This window comes from Artemia sp. Qi Xiang Cuo, chromosome 13, assembly GCF_049724085.1.
Source record: "Artemia sp. Qi Xiang Cuo chromosome 13, ASM4972408v1, whole genome shotgun sequence".
Classification (NCBI taxonomy): domain Eukaryota; kingdom Metazoa; phylum Arthropoda; class Branchiopoda; order Anostraca; family Artemiidae; genus Artemia; species Artemia sp. Qi Xiang Cuo.
Window position 1 is genome coordinate 64,002,504 of NC_142806.1, and position 15,058 is coordinate 64,017,561.

General features: G+C 34.5%; 1 long non-coding RNA gene across 1 annotated transcript in view; it reads left to right on the forward strand.

Moving 5' to 3' along the window:
- The window catches only part of LOC148945544 (uncharacterized), a 105,062-nt gene extending 92,904 nt beyond the window's left edge, over positions 1 to 12,158 (forward strand). The window contains exon 3 of the long non-coding RNA XR_016142724.1: positions 12,069 to 12,158. This is a non-coding gene — a long non-coding RNA (uncharacterized LOC148945544). The remainder of the gene's footprint in view (positions 1 to 12,068) is intronic.
- The last annotated feature ends 2,900 nt before the right edge of the window (positions 12,159 to 15,058 follow it).

Genomic DNA, 15,058 nt, shown 5'->3' on the forward strand with positions numbered 1-15,058 from the left:
AAGGCCATTTGTTGATTACTTGAATAACAAGTCTCTTCTGTGATGAACCCAAAGAGCCCAAAACAGACAGTGAAGGCTACTTTTCTTGTCCCTTGGCTATACCCTTCTTCTGATCTACATAGTGATAGCAGCTTCTGATCCAGCTCTGCTGGATTGTATTGTAGGTAAAGTGATCCTTATTTAGCACATTCTGCTTTTCAAGGTATGCTTCCACCATCTCTACAGCATTTTTCACGGACAAGCTCAGGTACTCTTTTTTGCGTAGTTCCTCTCGCATATTTATTGTACCTAAGGATCCTTAACAGCAGGTCACATATCTCCAATTTATCAATCCTCGACACTATAGAACTCCATCCTTTTTGGTGCCCCTCTATCTCTCACCACGAAGGCAGTTTCTCCGCAGGTCTTTCCGTAGTTTTGTCCAGTAATTTTTCTTCCTCTTTAGTTTATTTTTCTTCTTTTCTTTTTTACTATTTTTCTCCTTTTGTTTTTGTTTTACTTTGTATTTTTCTTCACTTATTTTGATCCTATTCTTGCCATTTTCCAGTTGATATTTAATAGGCTACTTTAATGTATTGATTCATTTTCGTGTCTGTTGTCACTTAGTAGTTTTATAAATGTTTACACAAGCTTCTTCTGGGAACCCTTTTTTTCTTTTTCACTCGTTTTGTATTTTGTATGTGTTATATTTAGTGTAAAATAAATTATGATGTTGATAATGATGACACGAAGATTCAATGGATTCATAAGTCCAAAGGATGAAGCTTGTTTAAGATTAAAGACTATCGATGATCTGGCACCCATGGCGAGTCTGGTGCCATGGATTATGTAAAAAAACAAGTCATGCGTCACTATGCTTCGCCAACTCTGCAGAATATTTTAAATGACTATTTGAAAACAATCGATGATCTGGCACCCATGGCGAGTCTGGCGTCATGGATTATGTAAAAAAAAACGAGTCTTGCGTCACTATGCTTCGCCAACTCTGCAGAAGTATTTTAAATGACTATTTGAAAACTATCGATGATCTGGCACCCATGGCGAGTCTGGCGTCATGGTTTATGTAAAAAAAAACGAGTCTTGCGTCACTATGCTTCGCCAACTCTGCAGAAGTATTTTAAATGACTATTTGAAAACTATCGATGATCTGGCACCCATGGCGAGTCTGGCGCCATGGATTATGTAAAAAACCAAGTCATGCGTCACTATGCTTCGCCAACTCTGCAGAATTATTTTAAATGACTATTTGAAAACTATCGATGATCTGGCACCCATGGCGAGTCTGGCGCCATGTATTATGTAAAAAGCCAAGTCATGCGTCACTATGCTTCGCCAACTCTGCAGAAGTATTTTAAATGACTATTTGAAAACTATCGATGATCTGGCACCCATGGCGAGTCTGGCGCCATGTATTATGTAAAAAACCAAGGCATGCGTCACTATGCTTCGCCAACTCTGCAGAAGTGTTTTAAATGACTATATGAAAACTATCGATGATCTGGCACCCATGGCGAGTCTGGCGCCATGTATTATGTAAAAAACCAAGTCATGCATCACTATGCTTCGCCAACTCTGCAGAAGTATTTTAAATGACTATTCGAAAACTATCGATGATCTGGCACCCTTGAGGAGTCTGGCGCCATGAATTATGTAAAAAACCAAGTCATGCGTCACTATGCTTCGCCAACTCTGCAGAATTATTTTAAATGAATATTTGAAAACTATATAAGCTCCAAGCTTCATTTAAGACTGATTGAGGAAACTGAAATTCCATAGAAATCCATTTTGCATGAAAAAAAGAGGAATAACAATGGTATTTAAACCCCTTTGCAATTCCGAAGACATGACGACTAGCGCTGGAGTCTAAGTCCCATACTGTATCACGGAATGCTATGATAATTGTGTCAATTCGGGATAAAGGTGTAAAATATAATATAAACTTAGTGACAAACTTGACAGTTAATATCTATTTGGTAACTAAACGCTTTGTCTTAGATGCTACAATGATTGACATCTATGCTGAAAAAAGAATTAACACCGGATCTTATCCGAGCCTCCAAAAACCATAACACCGCAGGTTACCACCTGAAAACCAAGCTGAAGTTCAGTATCATACATAATAAACAATGAAAGTAGAATAGCCATGGCTCAGGGTGTTTTTTCACAGTTAAAAACAGTTTGGAAGAATAGGAAGATAAGTCTGCAAAACAAAATTAGAATATTAGAAGCTACAGTGATGACAGTGGTCAAATATGGCTCTGAAGCATGGACGCTCCGAAAAGCGGATGAAGATTTGCTAGATTTTTTCCAGAGAAATTACTTAAGGACTGTTCTGGGTACCCGGCTGACTGACCGTATTTCAAGCAATAGGCTATATGAAAAATGTGGTTCAATATCACTCTCTAGGGCTATAATGAAAGAAAGGTTGAGGTGGCTAGGGCACGTTTCGCGGATGAAGAATGATAGATTGCCGAAGATTATTTTTTTCAGCCAACTGTCTAGGGCTAAACGGAAAGAAGGTCGCCTTCATTTGGGGCAGGGCGACGTCATAAAGAAAGATTTTAATAAAATTTGAAGTTCGTGGGCGGGTGTAAAAAGGGAGGCTTTGGATATATTGGGGTGGAGGAGGAGCGTGCGTAGCTGTGTTGGCCTCAGGCGACTTAGTGCTGCGGTGAGTTGTTAGTAGTAATAGTAGTAATCACACTATTCCATCGTGATCTAGAGACATCAGCCCATATCAGAGACATCAGATGTGGTCAGAGACATCAGCCTAATTTTGGGACGCAGTAAACTCCTAAGTCGAGGCGGCAGCCTGCTAAATCTGGTAACTATTGAATTATTAGTCATTAAAAGGGATAATTAGTCCATTTCATGACCCAACGTTTAAATCAAAAAGGTCGTTATTAGCAGCCTGTCGATAAGAAAACTCAGCAACAGAAAAGTTGTAATTAAATATGGAAAGATATTTCAATAATTAACAGCAGTAGGAGCTTCTCCCTCCCGAAAGAGGTTAAGGAACTGATCTACTCTAGAAAGTGTAATTATAAGCAAATTAAGAGAACCGTTGTCTTTTGTTGTTGGTGTTCCCACATTGTTTTTTAAGTCAGCGGAGTTGCAAAGGTAATTTAATTTTAAATCATCAGCAACACCTACCGGGAAAGTGCTGCCGTCTTCCATGGTTTGCAGAGAACAAAGTTAGCATTTCTATATAATAGCCAGAAGAAGTGCTGTTTTTCTACAGCTCTGTAATTTGTGGATTTATAAAAACAACAACAAACAGTAGAATTAATTTGGTCGTAATAATTTTGGTCTTAGGCTTAACCAAAATGTATTGACCTAATCTGCAATTTCAGGGGGTAGAAATTGATTTTGGGGAAGGATAATTACACACATATGCTAATGTGACACCTCGCTTCTTATAAATAGGGAGGTCATTATATTGAACTTATAATAATTTAGAACTAATAGTAATATTCAAGAAATCATAGGTCTGTGCTTGGACAATTAAATCAATATTTACTTGAAAGGGGAACTAAAGATCAATGAACTTGTCAAAGTTTAGACTTTCAGAATACTTAATTAGGAAATTCAGAAGAGCAAAGCGATTAATTAAATCAGTGATCTTTTGGCGATTTGTTTTAGGAGCCAGATGATATGAATGAAGAAGCTGAAGGAGAATGGTCTCTTTTGGATGACAATTGGGGTCAGTTTGTGTTCTTGAATTATTAGAATAGGCGTGACGGGAACTAAGGAGAAAATAGATTAGAGATAAATTTTTGGTTCCCAAAAGATGACGGTGCATCAGACATTTTTTTTTTCAAAAGATGATGGTGCATCTCACACTTTTTTTTCTAATAGCTTAGAGTGCGGGAAAGATTTACTTTACATATTTGCGTCATAGGAGGTCAAAAATTCTATCGACAAGAAGTTTTGAGGACAATCACTTTTGGTATGAATAGCTCAAAACTCTTATTCGTTACATCCTGTGAATTTTAAGAAGCAGAAGATGTTTCCTATTTAAAAGTTATATATACTTGTTATTTAATGTTCTTTAATAGTGCACGCACATATAGTACTTGATAATCTATAAACCAATAAGCTAAGCTAGTTAACATTGTTTTTTTTTTTGTATTCTTATAAGTATTTTGTCTTTAAAAAAATGAAAAATGCGTCCATGCCACCAAAGGAATGAGACCCCGAAGACCGAAATGAACATCAAAAATGGGTGGAATACTGCAAGAAACATGGGACTAACCGAGAGTGACAACAATAGGACCTTAATACCATTGTTCCTTTCTATTTAGTTAGTGACAAATGCTGAATACTAGTGGGAGTAACCATCAGAGTAAAAGACTCAGGTGATGAAATTGGTGACTAACTATGTGAAACAGCTGAAGTGAGTGTGATTTTGGATGCAGTTTGAAACTCTTGCGTATGGAAACTCCCGAAAGCCATGTTTTCATTTGGCAGTTCGCCAAAGGAAAACAGGCATTTGGAAGTACCATTTTGGCATTAGAAACGTCATGTTGTATTGAGATTGTGAATTGAGATCGCAGCTTCAATGATTCATTAGCTTAGTTTTTAAGCGCCAAATGAAAATAGGGCTTTACTGTTCTAGCTTGATGTATTTAAGCGTGTTGTCAGTGTAGTTACTGTATTGGTAAACTTGTTATCAATTGAGTGACTTTGCAATAAAGCGTGTTAGTAATTCTGTGTCACATCTTGTGACTCTTATGGAGAAATTTTCTAGCTGATTTCATCTACACCTAGCTCTTCTAGTTGATTCCATCTACATCTAGCACCAAGCACCTAGCCCATCTACACCAAGCTCTTATCTGGCAATAATTGCCGACTCTGTTTAGCATTGAAATTGATTTTTTTCTTCTAAATACATTTTGGGCAGAATTAAAAAAAAAATAAATAAAAAAAAGTAATTTATATACGTAGAAGATAGGATAAGGTTTATTTTTGAAAATATTGTATCAGAAGCCCAGATGGGTCAAATTCCCATTTTCAATCAACATAAAAAAAAGCCAATATAATAGGGGTAGTCAGGAAAAAAAGTAAGTATTCGAAAAGTTAAGGAAAATATTTGCAAAATAAAGATAAACAAGTGGAAGGTAAAATGAGAGTTGGGGACAGAATGTTCCCTTATTTAACGAATCGACTATGTACGGGACAAAAGTTCTTCTGTATCTTTCAATGGAAAACTTTATTGGTGGTCAGAGGATGATTTTTGTTGAAGCGCAATGAGGGAGGCAAAGTTGAAAAGGAGAAAGTGACTAGAAAAGGGAAATTCGTTCGGCGAAAATGGAGGTCATTGTTGGAGAGACGCAAAGAAATTTTTAATAGAAGAGTAGAAAAGGAAGAATGGCACAGAATAGACTTGTTCACTATAAAAGCTCTAAGCTGACTTGAATATTTCAATATTGAACACAATGAATCTAATAATACAAGGAGCCATATATGTAGCCACAACAAAAATCCAAAGAAGCAAAAAATACTTTGAACATAAACATTTTTTATTTTGTTTTTGTATCTTAAGGATTTTTTTTATATTGTGCTTTCATCTAATTGCTCGTTTTATCTATGCGTTTCTACATATTTCTTATCTACATATTTTAACCTTATTTCAACAAACAACGGTAGAGCGGAGGTTTCGATCGAAATTTTGACATTTTTTCTGTTTTTTTCATTGGCTGTGATTTACCTCGTATTTTTCTTCATTCTTCCTATGTTTTTCTTCCTATGTTTTCTGGCTTTGTTCAAGGTTAAAACCATAAGATGAAAATTGAATTAAAATTCTTTGTGTATAGACCCTTGATTTCTAAAGTTTATGCGTCCAGATGTTAATAGTTTCTTCATTTTGTTTTTCCGATACTCCGATAGTGTTTCCCGATACTGTGTTTTTGATAGTTTGTGGATACTTCAAGTATGTCTGTTATGGCCGGGCCGTACTATAGGTACGACTACAGCGCCAATTACGAACGCCGTTCGTAATTTCTAAAGTTCAAAGTTGTTCAACTTTCAAGCATAAAATTCTTGATTGGCCAATCAAAGTCAAGATTTAAGGCCTAGTTCTTACAAACTAGAAAAAATAGAAGCTTTGAATGGCAGTTTTTCTATCTCTAGCAGAAATCTGACACAAGTTAAGAAGACATAGCATTAGTAGATAACATTTGGAAGCAAATTAATGTTGATGCAAACTTTAAAAAAACAATTTCTTGCAATTTTAATTTTCCGTTTCTGAAATACAAGGGTGGTCCCAAAATAAAGAAAAACCCCATGCCATTCATAAAATTGGGCTTTGTTTCAACAGATTAGTTCAAGCATTAAGGCAAAGACAAGATTTGTTGTATTATGTTCAACCAGCGTTGCGAATGCTTTGAGATGAGTTATACCGATTTTATGACCAGAATTCTGCCTCAAACAATTCTTTGTGATACAATCATTTCACTCTGCGTCAGATTTTGTTTAAAAAAAAAAAAAAAAAAAAAAAAAAAAAAAAAAAAAAAAATCTAGAATAACTTGAAAAGGATGCACATTTCTTTTTCACTATTCTTATTTTCTCTTAGAAACGTTTCAATTCGCGTAGATTTCTTATTTGTGCCACGTTTACGGTCGATGAAAATCCCTTTGGTTTTGGCATCATCCCTAAGATTTGAGTGGATGAGTTTAAAAATTTCAGAAAAGTAAAACTTGACCTGGTGTGTGCAATCATAATATACCGAAATGTACTAGAGATTTTGGATTTTACCATAGACTGTTCTTATGTACTGTGTTGTATCAGCACCTCAAAATTATGCCTAAAAGGTTAAATTTTACTGCGTTGGGAATGCTGTGTTCCAATATGGTACGTTTGGAAATAGTGCTGAAACACCATCGCTTTTACGCCTTTAATTTTTATCTGACATTTTCCCACCTGTAAGATAAATACTAAAAATTGTTTCCTAAGCTATTTTCAAAGGGATAACTAGCAGGATTATGTAGATCAGGAGAATCAACATGGGCATGATTGAGCACGCCGCCCTGATCCTCTCTTTGAAATGAGATTACCTAACGCCTTTGGTAATTTTTTAATAAGCGTGAAAACGTGGTACAAATCAAGTGGCTAGCGCGCTGGACTTGCAACCCTGCGTATGTAAAAACTGGGGGTTCGAATCCCGGTTTGGGAATTATTTGGTTTTGATCGAGGGTCATTGGTGTTACTCCTTAAAATCAACCAGAGTCAACCCAACACCAAATGGGTACCTGCCAAAATCTGGGGAAAAAACAGGGGAAGCCTCGAATGATTTGCCTCAAACCACACATTGCACTTCTTGTCGAAGGCAGAAAATCAGGAGACCAGTACCTGCGCCTCGCGGGCCACTGGTCAGAATACGAAAAAAAATAAAGGTTAAAAATATCAAATACGAAATATAGGCGTTACAGTAACAATGAGTGAGTCTTGTATGACAACCAAGAAGTACTTCGTCTTTTTCTGAAAAATGCTGATACCCATTTTTAACATAAATGGGTATCGGACATTAATTTTACATAACATAAAATTTAACATAAATTTTTTCTAATATCGGATTTTTGAAAATTGATACTTTTAATAAAAAAGCCCGATGGACGAATTTCTTAAGAAGCACTATTAATTCAAGATGTTATAGCTTGGATATGGTATGCGATTTATTGGAATTTGTTCTATTTAATACATTTATAAGATTTGGTGGGAATTTGTATAAACAAACTGTAGGTATTCCTATGGGTGGGAATGCAAGTCCATTCATAGCAGACCTGTTTTTAAGTCAATTAGAATATGAATATATGATAAATAAAAATAGCCCAAGCAACGTAAAATATAACCTTTCAAATAATAAAAGATATCTGGACGATCTCTTGGTATTAAATTGTGCAGAGTTTATTGAGATTTCAAAAAATATTTATCCACAAGAGTTAATTCTAGAGCCTAGCTATGGGATGGGACACTCCGACTATTTCTTAGATTTTAATATTAATATTTCAAATAATAATAAATTAGTTTTTAAATTATATAATAAAACGGATGATTTTAATTTTGAAGTAATTAATTTTCCATATCTTGAAAGTAATATACATTCAAATATTACTTATTCGGCTTATTATTCCCAATTATTTAGGTATGCAAAAATATGCAGTAATTACGCAGATTTTAAAATTAGATGTAAAAAGCTGAGCGAAAAACTTATCTTAAGAGGTTTTTCTGCCAAAAAAATTAGTTGGCAATTCAAAAAATTTAGTTTCATGTATCATGAACTCTTAAGTAAATATACAAAAAATTATAAAGAAATACTGAATGATATTTTAATATAATATCTCGCAGGTTGAGTTTCTAGGGGTTTCAAACAAGCTTAAGGATCTTTAAATTGGTAATTGGTTCCAGATACCAATAAAAGATACATCTGGAAATGTCTTCATTTGTTCCAGAATGGTCTCTTTCAGTGACCTCTGGGATTTGATTATGGAAACATTGAAACACTTTTTGTATGTAATTTTTATTAGCTTGACTAGTATGCATGTATTTCATAGGTTTGACCTGACATAGGGTTACCATATAGATCTTATGGTAGAGGCGCCACCGTGCTGGGTAAAGAATGTAAAGCCTCAAAACCCGTTAAGGCCGGTGGTATTCTTCTGATGAGCCCTAAATGGAAGGTTTTACTTGGAAATATTTTGCTAGATTTAAGGTGCTTTTGCTGGTAATTTTACATCGACTTACATTTATTGATGACAACTTTGCATGGATTTGGACTTTTCTATTTGGTTGATGGTTTGGGTATACTGTTTGGTCCTAGGTAGTTGGATGGATGTGTAAGGTGAGAGCCTCGTTCAAATGCACATTTGTCTCAATTGCTGGATTAGGACGACATTTTTTTTTTTTTTTTTTTTTTTTTTTTTTTTTTTTTTTTTTGCCAAGTAATTACCTCTTAAACATAATAAGAAATATGGTTGTAACAAATATCACCGTTTTATTTCATTTAGTTATTTAGGGAAATAATGATAAAGAAAAATCAGAAAATGAAGTAATTAAAAGGTTTATATTTTTATTTTCAAACAATCTATGAAACCTCTGGGATTTTGGGTAGAAAATCGACAGAGGGCTCCAAGCCTGAGAGTCACCTATTTAATATTGTTCAGATTTGTATGCAAATTGTGTTTTGCAATTAACTTTTGCATGGGCATTATAATTATTTTCCTCATTCATTAACCCGTGGAGCTGATTCAAAAGTAATCGTAACATTGTTTTTTTAAATTACTGCAAAAAAAGTCATAGCATTACTTTATAAGTTAAGAAACTGTCTAATTATTTAAATTATTTAGTTTAATCATTTTAATCTTAGTGACAATCTAAAAAAAAGTAATCTTTTACTGAAGACGAGTCTAGTATATTTCATTATTCCATTAAAAATTATGCAATCACGCCAAACTTGGTGCTTGGGCTAATTTGAGTAATTAGCTTCATAATTCTGAAGCTATCTAACCCAAATATACTCCCATATATATATATATATATATATATATATATATATATATATATATATATATATATATATATATATATATATATATATATATAAAGTACATACTATCTCTTTAAACGGGCAATAATTATTTATTTATGAATGTATTTATTTTTTATTGTCGAGAACGGTTCCATATTTTTTTTTCCGGGAGTTTCTGGCCAAAAAAAAAACAATATTTATGTCAGAAGTTTGAGAAAATTCGTTAAGAGCCTTAATTTTGGAAAAAAGTTTCATGTCAGTGACATCATATTTATGAATACGTTCGAAGAGCATGTATACGTCATATTGATCTCAGTAGTGGTTGTATCGTTTTTAATTTCTATGATGCAGGCAAAATTACACAAGAAACTAATGATTGTTTAGAAAAATCATGTGATTGACGTCATATTTATAATTAAACTTCTAGAGACTAAATTACATCTTTTTCCCCCACCACCAGGAGTGAAAGTATCGTTATTATATCTATGAAGCATGTGACATTACAAAAGGAATATAGCTAAGAATAAAATACCAAGCATAATTAGTCTATTTACGAAAGGCATTTTAAGTTTCATAATTCTCAGAGGACAACTGAACAACCTAGACCATCAATTGTGTCAAGACCAATCTGAGCGGCTATGGTAAAGGGTATTAAAAATGTCTAAAGTAATGATACACGAAAATGAACAACAAATATATACAGTCAGAATGCTTCCGTCAGCAACAATTACAACAAGTAAAAAAAAGTGAAAAATGAAGAAACATACGGTTCGAAAATAAGCGGTAGCAAAAATTAAAACTACTCAAGAATAAAAGTGAAGAACAAAGAACTATGCAGCTAGAAGATATACCATAGCGAGGACAAGGACATACGCGGTTAAAAGATAAACGGTAGCGAGAATTGCAAGCAATCGTGAGAAAGCGAGTATCAGAATGTGTCAAAAATGGAGTGAAAAAACAAAGCATTGTGCAGTTTGAAGACAAAACTCTTCAACGTTCTACATGGTCCCTAGGGAGCCTTCCATTTTCACAAGAAAATTGTAGCAAACCAAGCTGGTTGAATTGGAGGTTGCTCTTACAACAAAAATCAATATATACAAGCACACCACAAGTCGAGTGCCGGGGCCCGGCTTCGAAATCAGCTACATAGTTTTTTTCTTAACTAGCATATTGACATTTCTGGCTACAAAGATCTACAAAGATCTGGCTAAAACGATCTACAAGGGTCACAACTTTAAGGAAAAAAAATGTGTTTTTCCCATGGTGGTTGTATCAAACCAATAGTGACGCCTTGACATCAAGAAGAGGCTCACATTGTCTGCGGTTACAAGATAAGTGACAATAATATTGATAACTTGTGTCTTATGTTTTCCAAAATGTTTAATAGAGTGTATTTTTATAAAATAAAAAAAAGGTAAAATTCTACTTTAGCTACTTTTGGCTATCTTGGAAAGGGGTTAGGTTAGGAAAAAAAAATTTTCAGAGCTGATTCTAGAGGCTAAAATATGTCCCGGGAAGGCATTTTGAAGTACCTACCTTTACTCCTTCTCCCTCTAGAGGGTCCTGACTTTTGATGACCTTTAAAAATCTGTGTGTTATAAAAGTGAAACATTGCAAAATATATCTTCTGCTTAAATGAAGTACAACAAAATTGTTTTCACCTTCATAACTTTAATCAATCCCAATTTATAAGGTTTTAAGGATATGCAAATACACTTCCTAAATTATGAAAAAAAAACACTGATATGGCTTAAAATTCTACTCAAATGACAGGAATTGCATTTTAAGAACTAAAACCAGAGAAAAATAAACTGATAACTGAAAATTAAGGGAAATGTTGTTTTGTCAAAATTTCAAAAGGTACCGTATAGACCTGTTATGTAGGCAAAGTTCAAAGGCCCCCAGAGGGAGAAGGAGTGAAGGTAGGTTCAAAATGCCTTCCCAGGACATACTTTAGCCTCTAGAATCAGCTCTGAAAGTTTTATTTTCCTAACCTAACCCCTTTCCAAGATAGCCAAAAGTAGCTAAAGTAAAATTAAACCAAAAAAGTTTTCTTGGTTCAAATGCAGTGGCTTGCCCCTCCTGAAGGAAACACTATAAAATTCTCAAAAATAGTTTAAAATACCTTCTTATACAATTTCTAAGAGCAGATGAATTTACTTTACCACCCCCCTCCTAATGCTTAAACAATTAGTTTCAGAATTAATTTTTTGCTAAATTAGATTTTGAAATTTCCAGGAATGGATCTAATCGTACATTAAACCCTCATTTTTGATTAGTTTTTCCCGTCATCTACATTTTTATAGAGGTTTTATTTCATGTTATTGGCAGTAGCTTAACTCTTATGCGTGGTGATTTCCAGTTCGTTCCAAGTTCGACTCGAATCTTGGTTTTAATTAGATCTGATGAGTAAGTCAAAGGTATTCAGAAAAGACAGGATTCGTGGCATTATTATTGCAACCGTTCAGCTCTGGAGGTAGAAACAAAGGGGGTAAGTCTTTCTTTTATTTGTGCCTCGATTTGATTTCATCTTTATTTCAGGTACGATATTTCTTACTCAAGTTTCTTGTGTCGGCCTCCTACTACGCCGTTGAAGTACTGATTTCCACCATGAAAAAGTGCAGCCATTAAGAGGTATTATATTATCTAGGAGAAATTTTTTGTTGTAATTTTCTGTTCTTGTAAAATAAATGAGTTTTTTTTTGTTTGTTTTTTAGTATTTATTGATGCTTCAGAAAGAAGAAAGAGAAACTGAATGATGGGAGCTAGATATTAGACTGTAGTCCTGGGAAATTGAACAACGCTAGTGAAGGAAATCCAATAAAAGAACGGGAAATCCAGCACACAAGATGGAAATCCAATAAGGATCTTAAAATCCAACATGTGTTTGAAAATTCAATTCGGGTATGGAAATCCAACACTTTTGCTTCTCAACAATTTGGATATTCAATAATGATCATGGAATTCCACAATGGTCTCTAATATTCAAATTCAGCTGTTGAAATTATAATTTTATTGTTGATAAACATTCAAAAGTTTTTTTGTTGAATCTTAAACATTTTTTTTTACAGTGTAGGCCTACAGCTAATATGTTACATTCCAATATCTACCAGCACAGAGGTGGAAAAGGCAAGGCAGGTCATTATCAGCCCCGCCATGAAATTTCTTTGGGGTGGCAAATACTGCTAGGAACTTAGTTTTCAGCAATTTTAAACGGGAATATTTTTCTTTTTATATTTATATGAAGTCCTTCAATGCATTTTAAAAAATGTATGTAATGTATTTATCGGTAAGAAAATCCTATTGTAAAGGTTGTGATGGCTTCAGTTATGTAGAAGATCAAAAGTCTCATAGAATGTCCATCCATACAAACAATAATACTCCTTTTTATCCAACCGAAATTCTTTACTAGTAATATTAAAACGGAATTTTCGCCAAAATTACTATTCATCGCCAATTTTTAAATATATTCTAACATTATCTAAAATTTAAATTGCAAATTTAAACGTAGGACGGTACTAATCAACGTACAATTATTGGTTTACACAATTTAAAAGTAATTGCATAGGGATTTAAGGGACCGGTACCTCAAATTATATCTTGGTTATGTCTAATGGGTATGATTTGGAAAACAATCAGAAATTAAATAAAAAAAGAGCTTTTCAACTGAAAGTAAGGAACAGATTTGAAACTTATTTGAATAGATTATTCTTTGTTTGAAGGGCGATGTCCCCCCCTTAGCTCTTTACTCTTTACTGTGAAGTTCGGCTTTTTTACAGTTTTTTCAAGAAAATATACAATCGACAAAAAAAAATAAAAAATTCAAAGCCCTAAAAAACTTTTTTTTTAATGAGCAAGGTGTTGAGAAGGGGACTGTCCCCCTTATATACAGAGTAATTTATATTTTTTAAGTTTTAAACTTGCTCCTTACTTAAATTGAAAAGCCTTTTCTATTTGCTTAATTACATTTCATAAAACTGTAAAGTTTTATGAATACAATGTTTCTGGTAACGCAGAAAAAATGATCAATATTTCAATGATCTCTGTTTGGATTTTGATGGGTAATCAAACATTTTGTGGTAACGAACTGTAAGTAAGGAGCGACCAGGCTCAATAGTAGCCAAAACTCTAAAAAACAGAATTTTGATACCAATAGATATATAAAAATAATTGGTTTATTTTGTTGATTCCAAATATATAAGTTTAATTACGTTTAGTCTTACCCACCAAAAGCTATGAGCCTGAGAAAATTTTTGAAAAGAGGGGGAAAGACTCCTTTGAAGTCATAAAATTTTAATGAAAATCACACAGTCAGATTCAGCGTATCAAAGAACCCTAACATAGAGGTTTCAAGCTCATATCTGCAAAAATGTGGAATTTTGTAATTTTTACCAGAAGAAAAACCACAGATGTGTTTTTTTTTCAAGGGTGATCTTTTTGACCCGGTGGGCCTAGAATATCGGGAGAGGGCTCATTCTAACAAAAGTGAAAAGTTCTAGTGCCCTTTTTAAGTGACAAAAAACGTAGGGTAACTAAGCCCCCTCCCACGCAACTTTTTCCCAAAATCGTCCAATCGCAACTTTGAGATAACTTTTTTGTTCAGCATAGTTGAAAGGTCGAATAACTATGTCTTTGGAGATAAAATGACCCCCTACAGTCCCTAGGAAAAGGTTTATTTATCGGGTGAGGAGGGGAGGACGAATTTTCTGCTAGGGGAATTTCCATGGAGAGGGTAGTTTCCAGGGGGTGGAACTTTTCAGGGGAAATTTTACGCTCGGTGAATTTGCCAGAATTCATATACAAAATATCTTTTTATGTCTTGCTTTCTTTTTAACCGATCCAATTTTACGCTTGAAGATGTTAAGGGTGATTTTCCGGGGTAAATTTTTGCCAGGATTGAATTGTCCAGAGGATGTTTCTATGGGGAGGGGGATAATTCCGTGGAGGTGGAGGCAGGTATCCTGGCGTTATTAAAAAAACGATCAGAAAGTACAATAAAACAAGTTTGTTCAACTGAAAGTAAGGAGCAACATTAAAACTTTAAACGAACAGAAATTATTACGCATATGAGGGCGGTTGCTCCATCCTCAACACCTCGTTCTTTACACGCCTGTGGCGTAGCCATACTGGGGCCAGACCTGACAATCGGCTACATAGTTTTTTCTTCTTAAAACTGGCAAATCGACACTTCTGGCCACAAGAACGATCTAGATAGGTTACAACTTTAAGAAAGAATTCTTATTTTTCCCAAGGCGGCTGTATTGAACCTGTGGTGAACCGTCATGACATCAAGAAAAGGCCTAAATTGTCTGCAGTTAAAATACAAGTGACGATGAAAATTTATATATAGAAGCGTGCCCCGTGCCAGGTGCCTGGACCCGACGGCGAAGCTTCCGGACTCCCGGTGTCCGGTGTCCCGGTGTCGGACAACGCTTAGAACATTCCATGGGAGACATGTATTAACTTAAGAAAAAAAAAAATTTTCTTAACAAATATTTCGTTCTAATTTTTTATAGCTCTAGATTAGAGGC